The 22,859-nt window shown below is 39.5% G+C and overlaps 1 protein-coding gene across 2 annotated transcripts in view; it reads right to left on the bottom strand.

Annotated features, from left to right (window-relative positions):
* Window positions 1-22,467, bottom strand: part of ZZZ3 (zinc finger ZZ-type containing 3) — a 61,729-nt gene extending 39,262 nt beyond the window's left edge. Inside the window, exon 1 of one of the 2 annotated variants that reach the window (XM_074906411.1) lies at window positions 22,317-22,467. The gene's annotated coding sequence lies outside the window, so the exon portion shown is untranslated. Of the gene's footprint in view, window positions 1-21,838; window positions 21,915-22,316 lie in introns of those variants that run through there. The other variant, XM_074906412.1, reaches the window with a different exon arrangement.
* Between the last annotated feature and the right edge of the window lie 392 nt (window positions 22,468-22,859).

The raw sequence follows: 22,859 nt of genomic DNA on the forward strand, positions 1-22,859 counted from the left end.
CAGTGTTCAGATATTGCAACTGTGGACACCTGATAGCAGCACTCTCCAGTCCCGCACTGCAGAAAATTCCAAAATTACTTCAGAAACAGTATCCATTATTGGTGTAGTTACCATTTACAAGAGCAAATGTGACACATCTAATTGCTCCTTCCATTTCATTTTTATTCTGCTCTAAGATCCGTGGGACCTTGCCTGCCTCTGGCTGAAAGGAATATTGCAGAATGTTTTATTTCAGTCACATTGCTCTTTGACAGATCTTACTTCTGTCACCAGAACTTGAAAGTCCTTAATGTATATTCCTTTTTAAAAAATTTGTATTTTATTCTTTTAAAAAATCTGCGTCAGATTTTACATTATCTTTTTCAAACGATAACATTTCAGAAGAAACATCACTTTTAGACACATCTTTCTAATACTAAATAGCAGAACATTTTCTGGGAAAGAAAACAAATCAAAACATATCTGTATCAATGACAGTAATAGGGTGTGATTTCAGACTGTAAAACTGTGCATAAATTAGCTAGGTTGAAACAGCGTACACTCAGTTATTCTATACCTCATCCCAAACTATTTCTTTAATTTTGAAAACCTGCTTCCATTGACCTAAGGATTTTCTAGACTGCTATTACAATGGAGGTAATATAACTCTATTAAAATAACTGTGACTTTTGCATAAGAATATAGCAAAGTCCACCATATTTCTGAACCTATAATTGCTGTCTGTTTCTCTCAGAACCTCTCAGAAATCACCTGAGCCACTGGCCACTATTTACATTTTAGAAAACAGTAGTTTACTGGGAACTTACTACTGGTCTATCTCAGTGCAGATACAAAAGCAATGGCCAAAACTGGCTTTTCTCAAGCCTCTTTCTAAATTCCACTTCTCTTAAGTCAGAGTTGACAAAACCTGAGTCTGACCTGACCCTGTATCTGTAACTCAGTCTTCTACATTAAAGTGGTTTAACAAAGAAAAAGCATAACATTTATGATGAAACTCCTATTTGTCATTACCTTCTGTTATGAGCATGTAATAAATTTTTAACCCATTACTGCATCCGTAGACTAAGCATGCACACAAGCAATCTTTAATTGTTAGCAGGGCCCAGTATATGCTTCATGCTATGGCCCCTGGCAGGTGGGCACAAAATTACATCTTCTGGTTTTGCATTTTCCATGGAGAATTACACCAAAGGTATCTTGAATAAGCTTTTGTGTTCTGATTGCCTAGAGACATCCTGATCGTTACACCATTATCTTTCTTCTTATCAGCTATACACGACAGACCACATTATTGCAGTGACAAAAAAAAATTAGACTTTATACATTTTAAGCATACATAGTAGTGCTTAAGTGTGTATCTCAAAAGAATATGCATAGATGACAAATTAATAAATAAAATTGGTGTATCTGTGGTGTAAAATAGCAATTCCTAAATTCTCTGCAGAGCAGTAGCATGTTATTTACAACAGTATGGTTTTTGAAATTGAAAGTTTATTGTATAAAATGAAGACTGCAGAAGCTGTTAATGTAAACAGAATCTAATATATTACAACAGTATTTGCCAAAGACAAAAAAAAATAGCATCTCTGAACAGAAGAAAACCTGCACAGATATCAGTTTATCATGACTCTCGTTTATCTCCACATATAAATCATATCATTTCCTAGCAAAGTGGTATTACTAAATTAGGGATGAATTCCATTTAACAAATTATATTCACCAGTCTATCACATCTAGAGTATGCCAGCATCTCTTCCCACACATACAGATCTTAGCATAACTACATTAACAAGAAATTAGTTTTCTGGAGAAGGCACTATATTTTTCTGATTTTACATTACATCAAAATAAGCAATACTTTCAAATTATAAAAATAACTTCCACCAAATGATATTACAAAGACTTTATTTGAATTAATATGTAACAATAAGCAGCTTAAAGCTATAACAAAAGTTTAAATGCAATAAAAGTAAAAATAAATAAATGAGGCTTCATGGTCTGGAAATACATGGGAGATTTCAGCTATCTCTGACACAGTAAGATTATATTACATACAGTCAAAATACAGTTTGTCAGAATGGGACTACTTATATTTACTTTATCTTATATATAAGACAGCAAGATGAACTTTAGAATAGTAGGAAAAAATTATCATCAGGTTTTAAAAGCTATCAAACTAGCAAGGGACAAGCTTTACCAAAAACTAAAACTGGTGAAGCAATGGAACAGATAGTTCAATATGCTCATTTTCTTCCTTAAAATAGATGGGTTCACCAGGCCAGACAAAACTATTCTTACATAAAAGAGGAAAAAAAAATCTTTAGAAAGATTCCTCCTATAGAAAAAATTATTCTACCTCTTTCTGAGGGGGGGGGGGGAAGGTAACAGACAAGTAAGCAAGTAAGCTGAATCTGGTACTTAATAGAATGTGTGAAAACAAAAGCTTAACCTCCTCCTCTTCATCACTGCCTTACACTGACTCCTCTTTCTCTAAAACCACAAAATTAAGGAAAAGTTCAAACCAGCGAGTTTGACAATGACTAGCAATGTACATCTGTTCCTTTGTATCCCTTACAGTCAGCAGCAGGTTATCAAAACAGCTGACTGCACTGGTATTTCTCACTTCTGCGCTACCTACATGAGGAAATGTATCAGGAGGATGGGTACGATAGACACATCACACTCCCTTCCCACCCAAGATAAGGTAAGGAAAGCAGCTACATTAGCAAAAGGGATGGATGCTTACTGGAGAAGAGACAGACTGGAAATCCTGAAGAACTGCTAGAAGACGGAAAGATCACAACTGTGAAAGAGGGAAACAGGAACTGGGAGTAATTTGAAGCAGCAGACAGGCAGAATTTGGGACCACACCTAGTCACAACAACTCTATACACATCAATGCAGCACCCACCCAATTATCTGTCACAAATACTCTGTCAACACAAATATTTGTGGAACTATGCGACAAAATGAATCTACAACTAGGTCTGAGACAAAAACATCACCTCTTCTGTTTTTCTTTTCAGATGGGTCCAGCTGGATCTTTTTTTTTTTTTCCTGTGGGTCAGATTAAAGGACAGTGTGCTGCAGTACAAGAGTGTGGCCAGAACCAAAGGTGAAGATGTGAACTTTGTAAGATGGTACCACAGCCCTAAGAACAATTAACTACATTTCACACTTCAGCACACCACCTAGTACTGCTTCATCTTATTAGAAAAATGAAAAAAAGGATCAGTTACTGTGACATCATTTAATACAAACTGCATTTAGCAGGAATAAAGACAGTAGCCTTAACTAAACGTCCTTACTGAACTTACTAATCAGTCAATAAAGTAACTGTTGTCTAATAAAATTTAACTTACCAAGAAAACTAAAAACAGACTACACAAATTCCATGACCCACTTCAAAAAATCATGATTAAACTCACTTATCGGCCATCACTCTATATCCTTCTCTACCTACCTGCTCACTTCACTGTATCATCCTAGGTGAAAATCCCACTCTAAATTATGCTTTTTTCATGTGAAACCATTCAGCTGCTAAATAGCTCTGCTGTTATCCAAAGAACATCTCCTGTGCAGGATTACCAAAACATGTAACTAACATCTTTGAGATACATTAAATTACACAGGTTCTTGAAAAGCTCATTATAAAATTAATTACACTAACTTGATTACAGTAACCATTTATCAAAATGTTATTTGAGCAGAACACACTCCTATAGTATTTAATCTCTTAACCACAGCTAGAACATAGCTTTACACCAGTAAACAGGAAAAATATTATTTACTTCTTAATGAAGTTATTATTGCAATATGCAGAAAATATCAAGCATAAAAAGACATTTCTCCCACAGGTAGGCTGCAACTGTAAGGGGTCATCAAGTGCTTAATAACCCTGCTAACAGCTTACAGATGAAAAGGAAGTTGATAAAGAAAAACAGCACTCCTTTAGCTTCTTAAAAGCCCTAAAATAAACTTGTCTGTTCAATTTTGTAGAATACTACACTGGAAGTATCTACTCTGTCTGATTTAATTTCAGAACAGTGACTGCAAACATGCTACCCTATGATGTATACTGTAATGGGCATATTGTATGAAATACTGTATAGAATGTATTTTCATCCCAGATAATTTTCAGTCAAGGGCATGCATTTGAAATACACCAATTAATATACTTCTTTATATGCAAAATTACAGCATCAGCTACATAAGCTTCAGAAGACTATCATAATGACAAACATAGATGTACAAGATGGAGCAGTACTACATACACACAACCAGTAAGTATTATGCATGGGCTGTACTTAGAACTGCTGTTGGCACGGGTACTAAGTACCAAAAAAGAGAGTTTGGAAAATGGGAGCATGAGGCAGGCAATTGTTCCTGTAAAATATTTTGAGTGCTGTATCAGAATTAAAATGGTTTTGTTCTCAATTTTTCATCAAAATTTAAAATATCCCTCTGTCCATCCCCCCCCCCAAAAAACCCAAACCAAATAAAACTTAGAAGGAAGGATGTTTTTCCAGTTATCTCCATTTGTGTAAAATGTTTTAACCACCTGAAGATACTTTTGACTCAATCTAGGAGATAAGCATATTATTCTGTAAGCAGACTGGCAAAAGTGCTATCTCATGAGCTGACTTTTTGTAGTCCTAAATGCAACCCAGTTCCGACAGATATACCACCTCATCTCTAACATTTTGAAAAACTTCATGTTCGTCCCTCTGGCCACCTCCAAAACTCCAGGATGGTGTGGCCAATTCCCATCTACACGTGCACTGACTAGATTGCTAGCAAAGCATGTACAGCAGGCAACTGCTGGGCTCAAACTGCAATCCTTACAAAGGGACTCCAACTTTCATGAAATCTGCAAACTTTTTACACTTCTGAGATCTTCACTCTCAGTTAAATTTAGGAGGATTGCCAAATTGGCCAAGGGGTTGAAATGTTATATGGTAACGGTAAACAAACAGAGGGACACCTTTTTGCCTAAACTAAAGGGTTGACCTAAATTATGCCTTTAAATACTTAAAACACATTCTGGACCGACTAGGGGCAGGGAGGGAATCCAGAATTATCCTGGCATCTAAGAACAAAAGAAATGAAGCTTGTCACAGTTATACTGTGGCCCTGCTGTGTCTTCTGACCAGATGCATTTTCATGCTCCCAGAATTACAGGCATCCCTTGCCACATGAGCTGATACTGAATGTGTAATTGCAGCACCACTCACCATGTAACCAAACAGATGTGTTCTCACATGCTATGGGGCTCTAGAAAGTAATGGACTAGCTTATAAAACAAACTATGTTTTAACCTTGAATTTAAATACTGTAGTAGCCTGCTACCATAGAAACACAGAATCATTTAGGTTGGAAAAGACCCTTAAGATCATCAAGTCTAACCATAAATTACTTGCCTTTTTGATTGGCAGTTATTTTTAAAAGCCCTAACTCTTTTAAATGCTCATGTGGCTGTGTTATGACTGACTTTGATATATTAATAAAACTGTATAGCACAACTGACTTTGTTGTATGGAGTCATGTCTCTGGCAAACAGCCAGCAGAGAAACATCTATTTTCTGCAGAAAAGTCTGAGATACTACAGCTGTTGAAAACGTTTCACTGATACATCTCTATGCTAGAACCTTAACATTGTTGAAGTTCTCAAAATAAGTGATCTGTGGCAAAAAGACCGATCCCTACTTTTTGTTCCAGCCTTCCATACAAATACTGGTTATTTTCATTCTCTCTTTTTGCTGTTTGGTCTAATACACAGCTGGTATTAGACCAACTGGTAGCTACGTTTAGCCATACATGATAGTTTTCCCACTGCAGATAGTCTTTCAAAGCAGTTTTGAGCACATTCCTGCTCTGTGAGCTGGATGTCAGCATCATCTACACTTCCCAGGAGTACTTAAAGCAGACAGAAATTTTCTCTCAGTGCTTGGGCATCCTGACAAACCGCAGATATCAGCACTTACAAACAATTTATTCTTAGATTCTTTCCAAATTCTGCTTTGCAACTGACATGGGGCTTGTTAAGCAGAGAGGTTTCATATCCCTCTATAGCTTCACGTTCTCACTCTTTGTTCAGTCTGTATTTAAGTGTTCTGAGTAAGAAGACCATTATGCATATTTCAGTCTACTTGCCAGCTGAAACTTCAGGAATCCAAGTACTGAAGCTGTTTTAAGTGCATTAGCAACTACATTTTTTAAAAGCTCTTAAAGTAACAGTGACCAGCCACTTTCTGTTTTATTGCTGTCCTGCCTCCAGTCTCAAAAAACAAAACTTTCAGTACGAGGATTATCGCACACCTTTTCCTTTTAATTACATTATGCCTACTGGTAATAAAGGCCTTGATATTAAAAACCCCCAAACTTTACTGTAAAAGTGGTCCCAATTCAAGTAGTATATTACTTTTTCTAGTTGCTTCTGTCTATATCCAACTACTTCCAGATAGGATAACTGGCCAGAATTTCCTTGACTTAACAGTACAATGGTAGTCTATTTTCCTTTTTTATTTGAATATATACAATTCAAATAGGACTCTGTGTCATGTATAATTTTGTTTTGCTTGATTGCTATTTTGCTTTCTTCTCTTGCTCTGCCCAGGAAGTCTTTGTAGGCCAGTACACTCACTAATAAACAATACGCTGCATTTGATTTCCTTGGTTTTCCATGTTCTCCCTTGCCTATGCTTACAGTACTAACTGGAAATACAAAGAAAGTTCTGTTTGGCCTGCATTTACATTTAAAATCTCACCCTTCCAGTTGCTGCTTACTTTCTCAATATGAACATTTTTTTCATTTGAACACTTTGGCATAAAATGCCATTATCATCTTGCCAAAAAAAAAACCAAAAAAAACCCAAAAAAAAAACCCAGAAGAGGTTTTTTTTCTACCATAACTACAGGTCTTTGCTTTTCTTGTGATCATTGATAAATGATCTTTAGGCTCATTTCACATACATTTTTCATTTAGACACAGGCCTGATCATCAGTTTTGCAGTTTCTGCAGCTCCTTGCACAGACCAGCCTGATTCACACTTTCTTAATCTTTCAAAGTCACAAATGAATTACCTTGAAAGATTCAGCCAAACTTTTCACACAGTACAACTATGCATCAACTGTTTCTTCTCCAGGTATCTTATTAACTTGTTGAATATACGTATTTTATAGATTTAAAATGCGTTTTGAAGAATTTCTGAGATTTTACACTGCTACCCTAAACCTACCATTAACCTGTCAACACACTGCTGAAATACAATTACAGTTTACCCTCTGTATGTTTCTCTTTTTACCTCCTTTACTTAACTCTGCGATATAAGTAACACCCAGCTATTCTGCTTTGATTATTAATGTTCTTCAGGGTTATTCTGTTTTGCAATACTCAGTTTATGATTTCCTGTACTTACAGGAGACAATTCATTTTCAAAACTACGCTGTTTCAAACATAAAATGAAAGACTGCCTACAAAGTGAAAAGCTCATTCTGATTGTATTATCCCTCCTCACTCGCTGAATACTGTATCAAGCACTTTAAATGTTTCATGCTCCAGATACTGAGATGCTGCACATTTACAGAGCAAAAGGTACTTCCCTACTACCACCTAAGCACATCAATGTGTCACCTATGCACACATGCACGCAATTCCCTTTGTAAGTTAACTGTTCTCAAAACTTCTTTCTCATTAACTTTAACAGCAAATTAATTTTTTTAAACTAGATCAGACCTCTTTTCTCACACTGACAAAAGGTCTATTCAGTCAGTACTTTGTCTCCAACAGCAGCCATAAGCACATGGCTATGGAAGAGCTGCTGTATACAATACCTTCCCAGCTTCCAACTACTTTTAGCTCAAGGTCCTAAGTCTTATGTGATTTGTATTTACTAAACTTCAGTGGATTTCTCTTCCATTAATTTTCCCTGTCATCCCTTGAGCTTCCCACTGATGTGTTTGTAAAAGAGAATTGAAAATTTTCATTTTTACAAATGGGTATAAAGACCCATAGCCCAGCAAAAAGGAAAGGCTGCAAGGTTAGACACCCAATGCAACTCTCACAGCAACTTCTCAAAAGAGTTTTTACTCTTTCTCCTTACTGCTTTTAACTGTATTTTTTTTTTTACTGGCAGAATAAAAAAAACATCCATGGTACTATCAATGATGGAAAGCTACTGCATAAAGAAAGTATGCTTTTTTAATTACATCATAGATGTTTCAAACCGATACACTTGGTACTAGTAACCTAGGTATATGTTTGCAGTTTTATCTACCCTAATAAAACATACGAGACTTGAAGGTTTTAAATAGCATCTTGCCTTTTCTCATTTTAATTTTCTGAAACTGAAGTAATTTCTGACAGTTCTGACTTTCACCCTTTGTCTCAAGATGGTACAACTCATGACTACACTAGTATTTCACTGATTTTTATACTTCATCAGGTATTAATTCAGTAACAAGGCAAACTGCGAACACGTTTTAATACATAACAGCATTTAACCTTTTATGTAAAAATGTCTGGCTACAGTATCTAAAATTCTTAATAATATCTATTTCCAAAAATAAAAAGGGAGATGCTCATCCTACCATTCCTCACAATTACCCTGTAATAGCAGGTAAAAGGAATGAAGAAACATTAAAAGGCTATTCAAGTTTCAGGTTCAGCCACTAGAGAAATCCTCAAAGCACAAGAACAAAGGAAAAGAGAGCTACCATTTACCTTCATATTTTACCACAGATTCAGGCAACAGGAAGGAGCTGCCAGAAGCTGGGTCAGAGTGTGAATTATATAGTTTCCACACCTACCCTAAGCAAACATGAGCAGATTGCCGGAGTTCAGACAGTTTCCTAAATGGCTAACCCACCACAGCAGTACAAAATCTGCACTTCCAGTTAAGTTCTTGCTCTCCACAAGCATGGGTCTTGCCTCTGAAATGCACACCAGATTGTCCATGCTGTATCAAGTGACAACACATCAAAAAACTTCTAATTTGAAGATATGAGATAACTTAGCCATTTAGACTGAGGTTTATTTCCTATGGAGTTACATATTGACTTACACAAATAAATAGATTTTTTTCTGATTTTTTATCCCTCTGAAACATTTGGTTATAGAGATTTCATTACTCCAAATGCTTATTTCTTACAAAACCAAAAAATTTGACCAGTAGCTTTCCGAGTTTGCCACACATACAGTTTGGAATCTTTACAGTATGAATTTGAAAATAATACAAGCAGTTACAAAGTTAGACATTACATTAATTCACTCTGTCATATGCACACTTGCATTTATAAAGATATCAAGCAGAAGACTCTACACAGCTTTTTTTAATAGTAAATCACTTACTGTTTGCAAGTTATGTCCTAAGAAAAAGCCTTACTGACCCTTTCTAAGGCAGTTTTTTCAAACTGTTCTAAGGAATTTAACAGTGCTATGTCAAGCCAAGTGCTATGCTTATTGCTTCCTTAGGAATAACTCCTCTGAAGAGCTGACATCAAGTATTAAGTAAGGATTAACTTGACAAATGTAATTTACATGCATCCATAAAACTGCTTAACCTTCTTTAAAATATTATTTTAAAATAACCGATTATCAGCTCTCTTAGAGAACATCTAAAATTTGTATTAAAATATGAAATTATTCTTCCATGAACTGTATTATCCACAGCATAATGCTGTAGCCATAAAAGAAGAATACATACAGTAAGAATATAGCCCCTAAACAGCCTTTGCTGTATCTTGAATATACAAAGCCCTCATAACTCAATGATATATTATCTGTCCTAGGGCAGTAAGCAATTAAACACATTCTTTTCTTGATAACAGGAGAAAAAAAAGAATATTTACAACCTCCATACCTTTAAAAATTAGTTTGACTGTATCTAGAAACAAAAAAAAGGACTGAAATACAGTGACTATGTATGGCATGACAGACCTGAGAACATAACTTTGCTGTACACTCCCAGAATTAATGGATATTTTATTTGGCTTATCTCCTTGGTGTTCTGCATAGAGAAGCAATCCCAAACCTTTGATTATTCTTGTTGCCTTTTTCTGTACTAAGTCTAGCAGACAGATCAGTGAGGGATAATCATATTCAAAGCATGGTCTATGTGTGTCATGGATTTTTACCACAGAATAGTAATGTTTTATGTTATGACCCCTTTCTAATAATACTTAACACTATTTACTTTTTCTGACAGCTAGTGAAAACTGAGTTGATGTTTTTATAGAAATGTCTATCAGACACTCTCCTGAACAGTAATAGTTGATTTAAAGTCAGCATTGGTGGCTTTTTGCATAAAGTTATTTTATTCTTATACATTACTTCACATTTCTGAAAATTGGGTTTTGCTTCTATTTTATCACCCATCTGCTCAGTTCTGTGAGATTCTTCTACAACTCTGACTCAAGACAGTAGTGAAATCAAGAGTCTTCAGATTTGTATCATCTCTAAACTATTATCAGAGTAGAGGGGTTTTTTTCTGCCATCACTGAAACAATTTTATTAAAATATCACTACTCTAAATATTTGATTGAAATTAACTCTGAACATCTTCTAACATTTAAAACACCTGTCTATTTTGACTGAAAATCTCCCTCTTAAATCATGTGGCAGCTAAAGTGGGCACTACTTTTCTGGAATTCTGCATGCACACAGTTTGGATTATTGTTGCTCAGTTAAGGAAAACATTAAAAACTGTTTTTTATTCACTCTTAGTGATGAGAAAGAGCAACTCTACAATGTCCGTGTATTTAAACAGCCACTAAGGAAATAAAACTGTAAATCCATGTGTGAGCTAACAGAATCATAATTAATAGTACATTGTGCCAGTCCAGGAGTCTATGTTTAATGTTACACATTCATTGACAATGAAGGTTATGAAGATCCAATGGCAAACACCTTTTTAAGCAATTGAACACTCTTTCAGCAGTTGGCTTGATTTATGAAGTTTTCCACTGTTACCCCAAGGAGGTAACTCTCATGAGGATCTTGTCATTTTGCATCCTAATTACCACATTGCTCTTTTCTCTACCCCTGCTCCACTTATATCCATTTAGAGCATTATCCAAAGAGCATTTCCATAGTTTATTGCTTTGTCCAAGGCACGACTTTCCCCGTATCTTTCTAAAAGGGCAAAGCAAGCCACACCCATCTATTATCTTACTAACAGGGTTGATTCACACTCTGGTTAGCCTTCAATCATTCTCTCTTTAATTTTGCAACAAGACTTCCCAGGTGAGGTTTCATTTTACAGTTAAGTGATTTAATCTACAAAAAGGAGCAATCCCACTCCCTTGTAACTCTCGGGTGCATCATCCCGATTTTTCCCATGCATTTGCTTTAGTGTTCAATCCAACCTCACAATGAGCTGATTTAGAAAATACAAACCCCTACAAAAGAGCCATTATTTTCCTGCTGGTTTAGCTCCCTACACAGGCTTACTGTAATACTCAAATAAGTACAGGTGCCAGTGGAAAGCAGGGGTCACAACTATGTATTTTGGTGACAGATACCCACTGGATCAGGTTAGCTGTAATGCGAAGCCTTACTCTCAGGCTCTCGCTTATGCTCTGTAAGCATAAGAAGCACAGTTACTTGTTTTAATTTGGAACTCTAATCTTCTACGATGAGGATAAAAATATCTTATAACTCATGCACAAGAAATAATTCAACCATCTTACTGTTTGTTTCCATCTGCATTACCCAGTTAAAACCTATATTACACTAGAATTGTGAACTCCTTGGGGGAAACATTTTGCTTCTGCAAAACAGGGGTCATAGCACCATGTTTTACTTTATTTTCATTCTGGTTTACTGTTCACTCAAATATAAAACTGTTAAAATTCTACTGAAAATTTAACTGAAATCCAGTTGAAGCAAGTCTTCACTGACAGAATCTGAAGCACAAAAAAGGCATCAGAGAAAAAAAATAAGACTTTCTATATCCTTATTTATTACTGATTCAAACCCTTGGGCTCTCTTTGACATCTTCTCATTATGGAAAATATAGTCAGTGAAAGTCAAAAAGAAACAGTCGTCCAGATTTCAACAAAACTTAATTTCTAAGTATAAGAAAAGCAGACTTTTGTTTCAAAGTGTCCTGGGTTTGGCTGGGATAGAGTTAATGTTCACAAGAACCTGGGAGGGGGCATGGCCAGGATAGCTGACCTGAACTAGCCAGGGGGGACATTCCATACCATGTAACACCATGCTCAGTACATAACTGGGGGAGCTGACTGGGGGTAGGAGGGATCACAGTTGAGGCTAAGCATCAGGTTCTGGGTGGTGGGCAATTGCACTGCATCACTTACTTTATACATTATTTTATTAATATTATTATTACTACTTCTCTCCTTGTCCTACTAAACTGTCCTTATCTTAACAACGAGGTTTCACCCTTTTCTTCTGATTCTCCTCCCCATCCCACTGGGGGGTGGGGGTGTGCAGGAGGCATGAGCAAACGGCCACACAGTGCTCAGTTGCCAATTGGGCTTAAGCCATGACACAAAGCAGTAGCAAGAGCTAACCAACTAGGGAAGCTGTAACTATAGCCCAGGAGTGGTAAAGCACACATTTAAGGGAGGATAAGCAAACAGAACTTTTAAGGGAGGATATGCAAACAGATTCTAGCTCATGCCACTTCTGCAAATCAAGCCTACTGACAGAATATATAGGATGAGAAGAAACATCCACATGATTATTTGGTACAAGTCATATAACAAAACTACAGTGACACATGAATCAAAACTGAAAATGGTACCAAGAACACATTAAGCCTCTCCACAGCTCTCCTGTTTCTCATGGACAACTTCCTGACCTTTGTTTGGAGTGGTTTATTGGGGAGAATTTATTGGATCAAGTAAATACAGGCATAGAAAAATCTAACAAGAGTTTTTTTAAAAGGCAGCTGATCTAACTGCAACTAAAGTCAATTATGAGCTATACCTAAAAAGCAGGACACCAACAGTTTGATTACCAGAGTTACCTCTCAAGTAGAAAATCAATGAGACATGAGTCACACTGGACAGAATGACACTAACCGGCCTGCCTTTACCTCCATATACCTGCAGAAGATTCCCTCTCTACATTCAGAATTCTGATAAGAGAAAAAGACATAACCCTTCACTGCAGCACAGTAAGTTTGAATAAAATCAATTCTGGGCTGTAATTAACAAGGGATATTTTCAGATCATGAGTGACATAACTGAAATTCACAAATATTGAAAAGAAATGAATTACCTATGCTGTCGGTGTGGTGTTTTTCTGAGGGCTAGTCATAAAACAACAGCAACAAAAGGACTGTCTAGATACTAACATCAAGAAATCTGTTCCTTTACACTTACACGCCTGGATTATTTGAATGGTTCTGACAGCAAACTGTACTCCATAAAGCAATGCATTGGTTCAACAGCTAAGACCTCCAAATACCTGTCAAGAACCCCACTGAGGTAAGACTTAGGATCTAAAAAGGCTTAAAACGAACTGTAAAGTAAGAAAGGAAAACTGAAAAAGACAGATTTCACTTTGGGGTGGGGAGGAGTAGGAAGCTTTCTTTGCACTAGGACATCATACAAAGAGTAAATGTTTCTCGTTGGCCTTTTCAGCACTGGCTGTGAGATGGCACCTATGTGAAGAACCTTCCTGATCTGAAGTATCTTAGGAATCCTCTTAACAAAAGATCAGTGGATTCCCGACTATATGATCCAGAGAAATTCTCAGCTGATCACACTGAAATGAGGTAACTACACTTCATTTTGTCAGAAACCACTTCCTCACAGATGGATTTAAAACTATGCAAGCATATATGTGTTTTGCCAATTATCAGGCCTAGCATAAAGGACACAGCCAGCATAAAGATGAACCAATAACCAAGTTGTATTTGATGCAAAAGGGTCAGTACATGGGTGAGCGCTGGGGGTACAAACAAGTCATAATAATACATAATCGACACCAATCCCACTGACCCCAACAACGACACCGCATGACCAACAACGGGTGGAATAAATGGTGACATGCAGCCTCTCACAGAAGGGACAGGAGACAACCGAGTCAACAAGCCAAACACATAAGACCAGGGAAGCCACACACTGAATCTCTGCACAGCCCACGTTTACAAAAGCCAGACCTGACTGGAGCCCAGTCCCAGGGAGGCTGGAGAGCCTCCCCCAACAGGAAAATCTGCACAGGGCATCCACCTCGCACACAGACACTGCCCCTCCTGCAAGTGGTCCCAGCTTTTATCCCTCAGTGGGACACCTGACCCTTGTTTACTGAATGCAGACACCTGGGGCTCGTTTGCCCAATGGCTCTGTCTGCAAGGCCGGCTGCACCCTGGAGGGAAGCCTAAAGGCAAACTCACCCCCCCTTTGTGAAGGGCTGTGGGAATCACCCAATTGTCAACCTTAATTTGGGGCTTGGGGTTGAAACCCCAGCATTTCAATATGAAAAATAATTACACTACTGCAGCCTTCACAACAATACTGTGAATAATGTTTTTTTCAGCCTTGCTGCATTTTTTGCAATGCACTGCATACAGCAGAATTTCCAGAGACTGATGCAATAAACACCATGATTCTGCTAAAAATAGAAAACTAGTTAAAAAAAAATTGTAAGCTTTAGTGGCTTTTTATTTTGCCTGTTTTTCCTGGACAATTAAAAAAAAAAAAAAAAAAAAGTAAAGTTGCAGCAGAAGGGATTGAAAAGAACTAAGGACATCTGGTTAGGTTCCTTTTTACTGAAGCCGAGTTTTTCAGGAATCACCCAAAGAACAGCACTGGCAGTACAGCAAAGAACAGAAACACTGTCGGATATTTTCCAAGTGACAATTTAGAGTAGTTACTAACAAAAGCAATATAATCATGTATACCTAACCAATAAAACTCACTGCTACTTCGACTTTCAGAGACATGTACAGAGAAAGCGCAAGTAAATGAAAAGAAGGTAGTGGTGGAAAACATATACCAATATATTCTAACTTCAGAATGATTAATAAAATACAATTTTTAAAATTGCCAAAAGACTTTATACACTTGGAAACAGAAAGCAACCAAGCAAACAAACCCCAGCATCTGTTGTAATGCTAAGAGATTCCCACTCTTTCAGTCAGTCACTGCCTATACACTCCCTCAGTTCACTCTGCAAGCAATGCTTCTCCAACTCCAGATTAAAACAGCCTTTTTCAGACAGTTCTGTCTGACAATTTATTCTCAGTTACAGCTCTTCAGGTGGAGCTTAGGGAATAGGTGCATCTGTCTCTGTCTAAGACTTAAGCCTTTGTGCCCTTACTGCATGAGACACTGTGACCCCTTTATAATACTGTACAAAAAAGCCTCTGTACTGCAGTGAAACATAGAAGGAAAATCCCTGGAAGACTTAAAATATTTGAGGAAAAGAACAAATTCCTTTTCTGACATCACTCTAATGTAGTGAAGTGTTTCCATTCTTCCTTTATCAATTTTTAGAAATACGATTCTCATTAACAAGTTTGAGATCACATTTATTTAACTGAAAGTTAAATAAAAGTTTACTGAAATAAACTGTTAGAATTAACTTCCACCATGGAATGTAGACAGTTGACTTTGAATAGAAAAAGTCCAGAATAACTCAAAAGACAGTTTTGTTCAATTGCCCAGTAGTTTTAACCCTGAAAAGCTTTAACAAATCATTTGTGTCAAGGTTAGTTCTTCCAATTCAATAAAATATTTTTATATCACCTAAAACAATCTCAAAGGAGAAATTTTCTTTAAAACTAGTATATGTAGTAGAAAGGATACATTTCTATTCAGGTTGTTTCATATTGTGACTATTAGACAGTGATGGACATGAAAGAACGAAATCTGGTTTTAATTCATGAAACACAAACCAAGTCTAAGTAACATCATATTTATACAATAAACTCTTCAGGAACCTGAAGATACTTTATAAGTGATGATTCTCCCTCCTCAAAATACATCCACATAATACCTGTTCTCTCTATTTTACAGAAATAAGGTGAAATTGAATGATTTGTTCTGTTCCAGATCCTGAAATGCACCTGATTCCACGGCTCCACAGACTTAATTTTTTGAACTTTGTTTCTCTTTGATGAAGTCTTCTTAAAGACTTCAACTCTAGCTAAAGGTTAAGTCAACGATATTAAATCTACAATTAGTACTCTATTATTATTTCAATATTAAATTACATAAGGCTTTAATAAATGCTTTATAAAAGAGCCTTTAATTAATATATTTGATGATTATTTTTTTAAATGAATCTTACAAACTGCCATATCATTAATTTTTTTTAGCTCAACCATGAGGTTTGGGGGTTTTTGTAAATCATGACCAGCAAAATTACAAAAGTCATAAAAATGTGCAGAGATGTAATGTTGGCAAGTCATCCTACTTCCCGTGCCATGGACAGACCAACTATACTAACTAAAACACCTCTAAAAGGAGGTTATTTAACCTTTTCTAGAGCACTTTCAGCAATAGATATCCCATGATCTCCCTCAGATATTTATCCCTGTGATCATCTATCTACAGAGCAGTAAAGTTTTTCCTAACATCAAAATCTCCTTTCATGCTCTTTAGGACCATTATTTCTTATTCTACCTATAGAGGACAGTTTAGTAAATTCTTCTCTGTAGCAATCTTTACCATACTCAAAGCCTATTATTACCTCTCCCCATCGCTGCTATAGACTAAATAAGTGCAATTCTTCCAGTCCTTCCTCGAAGGTCATTATTGCAACTCTTCTCTAAACACCCTTCAGTTGATCCAAATCTGTTTGAAGTAGAGTAACACAAATGGAGACAGTACATCTTCTGTATCTAACACACAAAACCAATTCTGTCCATATATCCCAGTATGACTAGCTTTTTTATAGAACTCTTGTGATTGCTCTATGTTCATTTTGTCACACAGCTGCTTATTTGCAGCACTGTCACCCAGACAGTTGTTTCTTATGTTTAAGATTACTGTTGCTACCTAAATGTATTATTTTTTGTTTCTCTTTACTGAACTGCATCCCATATAGTTCAGGTCATTTATCCAATTTGTCAAGACCATTTCCCGCTCTAATGCTTGTATTCCCTCCCAGATTTGTACCGTCCAGACAGTTAGTAAATCTGCTTTGTTCTATCATCCAGGTCACAAAGTGAAAGACTAAACAGGATTAAATTCAGAAAATACACCTGCACAATTCTACTCAATGCATGCCTTCAATCTGAAGTATCCTTAAAGCATTTAATTAATAAGTAACTAACCAGCATGGTAAATCTTCTCTAACAGTATCTATTTTTGGTGTTTCTAGATTCTTTAGCCGTGGAGATAAAATTCCTAACTTCAACACTACTGTACAGGCAGAGTATCTTTCAAAAACAAATATACAGGGGAGGCTTTGCCACTCTCCTCCTCCTTTAATGTATTTGTATGTGGCACAGTAACCCAGTTGCATAGCTCCTCCAATTTTTAATTTGGGCTATATCCCTGTTTTTCTTTCCTACACTAGAGATACTAAAGAGACACTTCAATTCACAAAAAACCCCCACTACCTCTGAAAAATTCAGATCTTACGTACATATATATATGCCAATAAAACAAAAACAACAAAAAAAGCCCAGGGTGTTACCACTTATGTGCCAACAGGCAAACTCTCAAGAACACTCATTTCCTTTCTGACTTTTACATTTTCTACATAAGTGTTTTAAAGTTCAAATCGCTACATTTTAGGGACACAAATCAGGCATTTCTCATGGCAAAGCTGTAAGAGACTGACAAAACTGCTCTACTACTGACCTATTCTCTGAAAAGAAAGCTTTTACACTTCTTACCTCTGGTTTGTCTGGCACACGTGCACCACTAATCAAAACAAGTATTTGTGTTTACATATACTGTATTTAAATATGAACTAGTAAAAACATGTTTAAAGTTGTGGACAATCAAATTGCCTGTCTTGCCAACATTCATATTCCTATGTCCTACGATGATGTTTAATACACCGGAAAAATTGGGAGAGCAGCTAATGGCAATCTCATAGATAAAACATTGCTACAAGGAGAATCAACCGTTTTCTGAGGCAACGAGACACAAAGCAATCAGCCTAATGCAAAGCAAAAATATTTAAATTGAGTATCAGGTAAAACTTTAACCAAACAAAGGGGAACTTTGTCAGCAGAGGGAATGATCTCAGTACACCTCCAAAGGGCAGAGGATTGGCCTAGCTGACCTTTCTGTATTTCTACATTTAACTGAATTAATTATAAGCATTAAAGTAACTTTAAAGAACAGTTATTGTAAATTAAGCTACTAAGCTTTTACTCCAAAAATACAAAAAACCTCTTGTATGACAAACTGTATAAGAGAAAGTAGATGCAAACTGTTAAAACAATACCCAAATTTTGAACACAAACTGTGCAAATTATCAACCTACCATGCTACAAAACCAAGTATTTGATTACAAAGCTGCACTTAACCAGAGAATCTTTTTAAACCTTTCGTTTGAAAAACACTGTTCAGTAAGAGAACCCACTATTTAATGTTCAGCTCTGCATTTCTTAAGTGTGTTTTACAAGTTACTCAAACTGGAAGTTTTCACAAAACCAAAATAAACTCGCATGATGGTTCTTCTACAACCAAGGCAGTTTTTGAAGCAGAAATCATATTTACAATGTTCTTAAGACTAGAACAATATACCCTTAAGTGTTAGAGTGTAAGTTTACCAAAAGCAAGTTCTTATAATCAGTAGCCTCATTTCCAGCAAAGAACACTTAATTTGGAAACTAAAAATAAAAAAACAAACCCAAAAACCTTCCTCACTACAGAAGTGAGAAAGTTTCTCACTTTCTGCAACTTCACTCACGCCTACAGAGGTGGCAGAATTTTTCTTGTTCAAGGTTTTTAAGGACAAGTTCTACAAATATCTGTCTGGAATAATCTAAGTGCATTTAAACCAACCCTAAAGAAAGGGAGCAATAGGTCTTACAGTACTGCATTTCTATAACTGTGTGTGCAGTGTAAATATATGTATATAAGCAAGTGCTGAATGCTTGAAAAATAAGTTATCTCTTGCAAATATGATTCTTTATGACCAGAGAAACCTGTACCATCAGTTCCCACACAATGCAAAGACTTCCATTTTGGGGAAAACCAAGACAAAGCAAACCACAATAGTGGCTCGAAAGACAAATGTGAAAGACTAATTTAAAAAACAAGAAGAATCCCATAATTGGCAGTAGGGCAGACTGTAAAAACTTTTGTTCCAACTTCCTGAGTACTTTTAGAAACATGAAGAAAAATTTTCTTATTCCTTTCTCCAACAAGGTGGTAAAAGAGCAGAGTGAAACTCTTTCCACCTTGTATCAACCAGACAACTCCTACTGATCAGAAGTCAACTTAATCAAAGTATCTAGAATGATCTCGGAAGAACCAAAACTAAAAAAATTCTTTTAAGTCTCTTGGAAATACTGGGAGAGTAAAGCCTTCATTCCGAACGAGACTATGACAGCAGACTGGAATCTCACTACATAACTATGTTAGAAACACTGATAAGTATCAGAACAGTCACGTGCTGTTCAGCTGTAGAATAGAAGCCCAAATTTTGTGAAACAGAGATCTAGTTATTTCTGCACATTAGATCTGTAATAACGCTAAGCTCAAAAAATCCTATTTGATATTTCTCTTTTTCAAGAAGTGTTAAAAATTATGAGACAAAACATACGATTGAACTTCATTACTAAATAGGTTAGTAACTAAGCTATTTAATACAGCCTATCTCCTTAGTAAATACACACTTGATGCAATGCAAAGGAAAAATTGTTTCAGATTAACAGTGGCACAGCTGAGAATTGCAAGAACTACCTATACTGGACTAAATAACTAGACACATAAATTATCAGCAGTATTTCAATTTAAGGTCATAATTGCTGCTCCTTACTGACACACATGGTCATACTGTGTAGCAGTCCTTCACAAAAAGCCTTACTGTAAATTCAAGACATAGAATGGTTGTTTTTATGAAGCAACTATGACAGTGCTGGGGTTAATCTGCAACCACAGTTGTTCATGTTCTGAATGACTTGCTAGAAGTCACATGTTAAAGTAAATTACTAACTGCTAATCCCTTCTAAGGCAATGGGAACTTCATGAGTGACTTCAACTAGGTGAAAATTTCACCCAATACCTACTTGTTTGAACATTTTACCACATACTCTTTATTTTGAAAGAACTGCATTTTTCTCTCCTACTGTTTAACACACACCACCTTTTTTTTCCACTTCCGATTAAGTAAACGCTAATATTATTCATTCAAAAGACAATACCGTAAGATTAAAAGATACTTGAAAACAAATAAGATGACAGTAACTTGTCATCTTATTTTCTGACAAGCTATACTGGCTTCTGTAAAGAATCAAATTTTGCTAACCCCAAACCTACCAGTCCCTAAGTCAATCACCAGTCCTTGTAGCAGCTAGGAAGGGGGGAGAAGAATAATATCTAACCATCGGTTAGAAATACACCCAAAAAGCGTATTGTCAAAAGGTTGTACAATTTAATATTTATATGAAATATAGACTACACCTAGAGCTTCACGTTAAAAGCCTCCAGTAAATGATCACTATGTTATCGGTACAGTAATAGCGGCAGTATCAGTGGAAAACATGCAAATATATGTACAACCACTGAAGAGCTACTACAATTTGTTTAATAATAACCGCAAACATATTTCCAAAATAAAGCTTGCAACTTCAAAGCCCAAAGAACATATTCTTTTATAAAAAATTTAGTATCAGTTATGTGGCAGCCTAAAAACCAGGTTAGTAAAATGCAAAGTTATACTCCAGGTCTACAAAAACTGCCAGCTTTCCTGGATAATCAGGGATGGAAGACACCATAAGGAAGAAACAGAACCATATGCTCTCCCTTAAGAGAGATCAGGACTAGGAGACAAAGAGGATATTGTCGAGATGGGATGCTTGGATACTATTGAAATTATTTTTCCAAATACTAGAGAAAACAGAAACGTACAGCAGAAATTTGGGATATAATGGTTCATGTATCATAGCCCCAAGAGAGATCAGATTTGTGATGTTAAATCTCCCTCTTTTTGGACCTCTGCATCCTTAAAACATTAGCGTTTCTACAGGGTAGGAGCTGTTTGGGTTCAACAGCAGAAACCTAAACGAGTACAGAAGGAACAGCATGGGACAGGTGTGAAACGCAAGCCGAGACAGCAAAAACACCAGCAGGTGCTTGTCAGGGGCAAGGGTATGGCCCAAGACTGCACGCTGCTGGAGGAAGGGCCAAAGGACCTCTGGACGTTAACGCAGACTGGAAGCTGTGCGAGCAGCACTGGAGCCCTCAGAGGCGCAGCCAAGTTCGCGCTGTGGAGCTGGGCGCCCTGTCAAGCAGGTGATACGGCAGGACTGCGGGGAACAACCAAGGGGCACGCCGCCCACCCCGGGTCGGCGCCAGGAGCACAGCCCGCAAGCCCGGCACCTGCGGCGGGAGGGCCCCGGCCGCAAGGGCAGCGGCGGCTGCGAGGGGAGAGGCGCGGAGCAGGCGGCGGGACGGGGCGCGGGCCAGGGCGCTGCAGCCGGCGCTCCTCTGGAGAGCCAGGGGAGGGCGGGGGGGGCTGCCGCGGCGCGGCCCGGGCACTGCGAGGGGCAGGCGAGAGGTGATCTGAGGTGAGGCGGGGCAGGGCCGGGGCGGGGGGGAGGAGGGAGCGGAGCGGAGCCAGTCGCGCTTCCCCGGGGCGCCCAACCCCGCCCCGCTCCCCGTGTGGCCCGGGGCACGATGGCGGGGAGGAGGCTGGTCCCAGGGTCCCCGCCCCCCGGGCCCCCGTTACCATTACCCAGCACGCCCAGCGCTGCGCCGCCATCCCGCAGCCGGCCCGCTCCCGCAGGGACCGCGCGACCTCGCGAGATTTCCGCCCCCCGCCCCGCCCCGCCCCGCCCCGCGACCCGGCCCGGCCCCGCGCGCGCGCACGCGCACCGCCCGCGCTCAGCTCGGACCCAATATGGCGGCCGCGGCGCCGCGCACGTGCGTCCAGCCGCGCCGCGTCAGGGCGGGCGCGCGCACGGACACCCCCGCGCACACGTAACGCGGGGGGCGGGGAGGCGGGGCCGCCGCGCACGCGCGCGAGGGGCCGCTGCGGGCCAGCTGATTCGAACAGGGCGCGCGAGCCGCCACCTCCTCCCCGCACGCGCTGGTCACGTGGGGGCTTCCCCCCTCGCCTTCCCTCCTCCTCCTCCTTCCCCCTCCCCTCGCGGGTTCCGAACTCGGCACCATCCGGGTCCCCCCTTCCCCCGGGGCCGGGCCCGCGCCCTCACCTGCCGCCCGCTCCTCGGCGCGGCCGGCCCGCGCAGCCCCGTGCGCCGCTCGCTCCCTCCGTGCTGCCCGCACCAGGCGGCGGCGGCGGCGGCGGCAGCGGCTCCGCACAGCGCCTGCTCCCCTCGGCGCGGCGGCGGCTCCTTCCGCTTCCTTCCCCTCCCCCTCCAGCCGCTGCGGCGGGGACCCGCTCCCTGCAGCTCCGCCTGCTGGCAGAGGGCGGAGGCGGCCGGCCCGGCTGCCCGCCGCCAGCGGCCGGGGACGGCCCCGCTGCCCCCCCGGGCGGGGCTGGAGGTGGCGGGCGGGGGGGCCGGGCGGCGCCGCGCTCCGGCATGACCCGGGGGGGGGGGGGGCGGCCCTGCGAGGCGGCCGGGGGAGGGGACGCGCCCCCCCCCGCGCTGGGGCAGGTGTCTGGCCGGGCGCCCTGAGCCGCGGGGACGGCGCTCCGCGGGCCCGCCCCGGGCGGGCGGCCCAGGCGGGCGGAGGAAGGCGGCGGCGCGGCCCCGAGCGGCGCCCGCGGGTGCTCCCCGCCGCGCCGGCCAGCG

This window comes from Athene noctua, chromosome 5 (assembly GCF_965140245.1).
Source record: "Athene noctua chromosome 5, bAthNoc1.hap1.1, whole genome shotgun sequence".
NCBI lineage: Eukaryota > Metazoa > Chordata > Aves > Strigiformes > Strigidae > Athene > Athene noctua.